Source organism: Meriones unguiculatus, chromosome 19 (genome assembly GCF_030254825.1).
Source record: "Meriones unguiculatus strain TT.TT164.6M chromosome 19, Bangor_MerUng_6.1, whole genome shotgun sequence".
NCBI classification, from domain to species: Eukaryota; Metazoa; Chordata; class Mammalia; order Rodentia; family Muridae; genus Meriones; species Meriones unguiculatus.
Genome location: NC_083366.1, coordinates 45557174 through 45563173, shown reverse-complemented (window position 1 = coordinate 45563173; position 6000 = coordinate 45557174).

Sequence of the window (6000 nt, the reverse complement as noted above, 5' to 3'; positions counted from 1 at the left end):
CAGGTGGGAGGCCTGTTAGAGTTCTGGTGAAACTGAACTTACCCTCTCGAGACTGAGACAGTTAACAAGGCTCATTCGGAGACAGTTCTGCCTGTTCTTTCTGGCCATGGTTGGTAGAGTATTGGAAGTGGACCTAAATTTGTTCAGGATATGAAATAGTCATGACTCATCTTGCTGTTTTGAAAGGGTTGTCTGTCCCAGTTCCTGGAGAGATGCTATTGTTTGTCTGCTCCACCAGAGAGGAAAGTTGACATGAAATGGATCGTGTGACACCCTGATTACTGGTCTTAGAGAAGGAGTAGAAACCACAGCGTCACCTCAGGGACATCCAAGAAAAAGTGGGGTGGAGATGGGACTTGAAAATACCAGGAAGCACAGGCCTTGCCTGAGGCTCTTGCTCAAACCTGTCTTTCCTCCAGGCACATGCCTCTTAGGTTTTGTTTTTGTTTCCTTCAGGAGTTTAATGACCTCACCTTCGTGGGAAGTCCAGTGTGCTTCCAGCTCTCTGTGTAACTGCTGCCCCATTTAGCCAGGTGGTCTGGGAGGATCCAGGTGAGTAAAGGTGACAGAGGAGGTGAGGGAGGTGAGAGTTGAGAGCGCCTTGCTCTGTGGTAAGACTCAGAGCCTGAGTGACATATTACAATCTGGTTGCAAGGCTGAGTTTATTGCAAATTGAGTTGATGCTTGGACTTGCAATCCATCACGAACTCTGAGTCAGGAGTGAAATCACAATCCTCATCATGCTGCTCCATGGAGACTCCATGGTGAGTGAGAAAAGGCATGCCTGAAATATTTACCTAGATGAAAGTTTTGGCCGCTTGTTCATCCATAAAAATACCAGTGGTAATGCACTTACGGCATTTATGTGAAAGTTACTTTCGGTGCTATTTGTGAATAGCCTTGCCACACAGAATGTCTGTTTTATTGGAAGGAACTTCAAAATGCAGCTGGCTGTGGAGGTGCACGACTGCTCTCTCTGGAAGAGGCCAAAGAAGAAAGACTGCTGGGAATTTTAGGCCAACCTGAGCTACACAGTAAATCCAGTCCAGCCTGTGATACTTGGAGTAAAAACCTGTGTCATATTCTGGGAATGGTGAGTCTAAAGCCAGCTTATGATATGTGAGACCTTGTCTCTAAACAAACACAAATGACTGAAGTACAGCAAGTATGAAGCAATTACTGGTTGACATGTGACTAATAAGGAAAAATGAGATCATGTCTATTAGCTTCCTTCAATGGGAGAAAATCCTTGATCTTTCAGTGATTTCTGGAATTCAACTGCAACAGTATAAAAAGAAGTCCTGGCTATTAGACTAAGCATTCTATTTTTATTTAACACACACACACACAAACACACACACACACACTTACATACACACTTATATGATAGAACCAAGACTGGCAAGATGGCTCAGTAGAGAAAGGTTTGTCACCAAGCCTGAGGACCTGAGTTCAATCCCAGACACTCAAATGGTAGAAAGAGAAAAATGACTCACACAACTGTCCTCTGACCTCCACTGTATGCTGTGACCCTGATGAATAAGTGCATATGCAGGGCAAGTAAATAAATATATGAAGAAATAAGTGTGATTTTAAAATTTAAAAGTATATTATAAAAGCAGTGGGATTGTTGAAGTAGCAATAGTGCTTGCTGTAAACAAAACAAAATACCCAGCAATCTTGGCAGAGAGGTGACATATGAGCAGGGTTCATCCTCACTACATCGGTAAGAAGCTGTGACAAATAATTGGAACATATCTTTGAAGCAGAATCTTCTATGTTTTGGAAATACATTTTAAAGTGATACAAGTAAATACTTGGCTGTAACTCTAAAATGTTTATATTTCAGAAAACTGCTTAAGGATATTGGTTAGGCCAAAGTTGGTTTTTCTACTATTGTAACTTAATTTCCTAATATTGCATAAAGAAATAAGTATATATATATGTATGTATAAACTTATTTATATGTATTTAATTATATATTTAAGTATATATTTATACTTATTTATATATTTAATTTTATATATACTTATTGTGTATATATTATATATAATATACACACAAACACTTTGAAACCAGGCATGGTAATATATACTTACAATCCTCTCAGTTGGGAAACTGAGGCAGAAGGTTCAGAAGTTTAAAACCAGCCTTAGTTACAGGGGACTCTATTTCAAAAAAGGAACCTCCTAAAAAGAGAAGAAAAAGAAAAATTTATTTAATTTGAGAGAACTTGTATAGCATGCATAGGCCTTAAGGTTTATCCCCAACACTGCAAACAAACAAAAACAAACAAACTATATATATATAATCTGAATAGTAAAAGTAACAAAATGAGAAGGACGGTAATGGCCCACACCTTTAATCCCAGTACTCAGGAGGCAGAGGCAGGCAGATATCTGTGACTTCAAGGCTAGTTTGGTCTACTAAGAAAGTTCCAGGACAGCCAGGGCTACACGGCGAAACCACGTCTTGGGGAAAAAAAAGTAACAAAATGATAATTGGCCATTCTGGCCGTAACATGAATTATTCATATTATTAACCATCAGCTACTCTTGTTCTCTCTCTCTCTGCCTGAAACAAGACTCTTAGTTTCTGTTCCATTGCTGTGATGAAACCAAGGCAACCTATAGAAGAAAGCATTTCACTGGTGCTTGCTTACAGTTTCAGAGGGTTAGTACGTTACCATCATAGTAAAAGAGTGTGGTGGCAGGCAGGCAGACATGATGCTGGAGAACTAGCCGGGAGCTTTGCCTATAATCCCAAAGTTGCAGGACATTGGGACTTGTCTTTGATTTGAAAGCCTACCCATAGCAATATACCTCCTGCAATAAGGTCATACCTCCTAATCCTTCCCAAACAGTTCCGTTAACTGGGAACCACACATTCAAATATATGAGCCTTTGGAGCCATTCTCATTCAAATGAGCACACATGGATAAATTCCATTCAAGCTCAAGCATTGTTGCAGGATGTAGTTTGTGTGTGTGGCATATATGTGCAATATAAGTGTGCAGATGCACATATTAAAACCAGATAAAGACCTTAGGTGTCTTCTTCACTCTCTTTTGACCTTATTTTTTGAGACACAGCCTCTCTCTGAACCTGGAGCTCATGTTAGGCTTTGTGTATGGATACTGGGGATCCAAATGTAGGACCTCATGCTTTCATGGCAAGCCATGTTCCCAGCCCGATAATTTACTTTAAAACTGAGCTAATTTTTTCCTTGGCTTTAGTTTGACTTCTCAGGTATTCTGGTATAAAATACTTATTCAGTGAGAATAAGCAAGAGTTCCCAGGGAAATTGTTTTTCTTTTATGTTCCTTCCTCCCTGGACAGTTTCCCACTTGGATGAACTATTTCATAAGCAGAAGAGAAAATAAGAACTTTCTCTACAAATGAACCCTAACGTTTCCAGTAAAGCTTCTCAAACATTTGCCAGAGCTTTCCTCTCCTGTGACCATGTCGCCTAGCAACCAAGGAAAGTCTATGGGCAATCCACTTCACCAATAGGAATCACATGGCATAGCCTGTGTGTGTATGTGTGTGTGATTGTGTGTGTACATGTGTATGTGTGCGTGTGTGCACACGCACAGGACTAAAGTGGGAACCTTGAACATACTAAGCACAATTCTTTACCCCTGAGCTATACGCTCAGGTCCTGAACAGTAAAGGATTTTATATCTGCTTTGCAGTTGACCTCATCCAACCAACCTCCTACTTGTTTACCTGGTGCCCACTGGGGGTATTGGATGCCATGAAACTGGATTTATAGATGGATGTGAGCCACCACCTGGGTGCTGGAAATCCAGCACAGGTCCCCTGGAAGAGCAGCCAGGGCCCTGAACCACAGAGCCATCTCTCCAACCCTGAAGACTGTTTTCTAGACACGTTTGCTACTATAGTCTTATAATTTACTAGACCTTTAATAGCTTTATGTAATTGCTTGAATTCTATAGTCCCTAACCCTTGTGAGTATAATGTGCCAAATATTTGTAACTTTGTGGACTTATTATTGTTGACACTAAGAGTCTCTCTCTGTCTCCCTCCTTCTTTCCTTTCCTCCCCCATCCCTATCTGTCTTTCTCTGAGACAGTTTCTCATGTAACCAAGGCTGGCCTATTAACTCAACTTGTTTTGTTTTTCTCCCCCAAGACAGGATTTCTTGGTATGGCTCTGGCTGTCCTGGAACTCACTCTGTAGACCAGGCTGGCCTCAACCTCACAGAGATCCACCTGTCTCTGCTTCCCGAGTCCTGGGATTAAAGAGGAGCGCCACCATGACCAGCATGGAAATTTACTTTTAATAATATATGTGTGTGTGTTTCTGTGTGTGTGTGTGTGTGTGTGTGTGTATGCCATGTGTGTGTGAGGACCCATGGAGGCCAGAGGTTTCAGTTTTTTCTGGAGCTGGAGTCAAAGACAGTTTTGAACCACTTGGCTGCTGGGAATTGAACTCAGTTCTCTAAAGAGTAATTTGCATTTTCCAACCCAGAGCCCTCTTTCCAGCCCCCACTGTTCCAGCCCCTAGTTGTACGTTTGTGCTTGAAGTCCTAGATTTTACAACAGTAAACCTCACTCATCGTGAAATTCAAATGTCTTCAAAGAGAATGCTAGCATCTGACCCGAGATCCCTTGTGTTTTTTTGGTAGAAAGTTGTCCTTCACCTCTCTGCCTCCCATGCCCACCTGCTGTTTCTCTGATAAAAGGACCTTCTGGGGGGGGGGGGGGTGCCCAGCAGCAGTGCCACTGAGTTAGAGGCAGGAGGAGTCCTTGATCCCAGGAGCTCAAGGCCCAGCCTAAACTCAGCAACATAGCGTCTATCTGAACAACACTAACGATGCTGGGAAGAAAGCAGTGTTTGCATATTAGTTTTGACAGGTCCAGCTGTGTAGCCCTGGAAGGAATTTGCTGTGACACTGGCTACCACAGAACTTGCTATGCAGACCATGTTGGCATGGAACTCACAGAGGCCTCCTGAGTGCTGGGATTTGAAAGTGTGTGCTACCAGGCCCTGAAAGGGTTCATAAGCCACCCATGCTGGTCACTTTGTCAGGGTCATCTGGGATGAGGGAACCTCAACTGAGGAATTGCCTCCAACAGTTGGCCTGTAGGTAAGTCTGTGGGGCATTTTCTTGATGCCACCTCCAGGCAGGTGGCCCAAGGCTGTTTAAAAAGCAGGTTGAGCAAGCCAAGGAGTGCAGGTTGGTGAACAGCATTCCTCCAAGGTCTCTGCTTTAGTTTCTGACATCAGGTTTCTGCCTCAAGTCCTGCTACGAATTAACTTCTTGATGGCCTGCAAACTTAAATAAACTCCCTTTCCCCCAAGTGCTTTTGGTCAGTGTTTTATCATAGCAATAGAAAGAAAGAAAAAAAAAACCTAAGATACTACCTTTATTTGTTTTTTCAATATTCATCAGTCCAAGCTGTACCCTTCTTACTAGCAATTGAGCAATAGAATTTCCCAACCAAAGATTATTCCTTTTAAGTCATTCTACTTCCTGACTTAACAATACTAGGCACAGAAATGAAACCCACTGCCCTCTGACTTATTTCTTTTCTTTCTTCATTGTTCCAGACCTAACATCCAGTACAATGCTGATAAGAAACTGCAAGGTTGGCATCTCATCTTTTTCCTGATACCCAAAGGAAAAAAAAAACAAAAAAACAAAAAAAACATTTCTTTCTTATGAACGATGCTAGCTACAACTTTGTTTTGCCATGTTTTTTTGTTTTTACATGGCAAACTGTTTTCCAGAATGGCTGTAGAGTTTGGCCTTTTAATCAATAGTTGTTTTTTTTTAATTATTATTTTTATCTCATGTGCATTGGTATTTGCCCGCATGTATGTGTGAGGTATATCTGTGTGATGGTGTCAGATCCCATAGAACTGGAGTTACAGACAGTTGTGAGTTACCATGTAGATGCTGGGAATTGAACCTGTGTCCTCTGGAAGAGCAGCCAGTCCCCTTAACCACTGAGCCATCTCTCCAGCCCAGTGT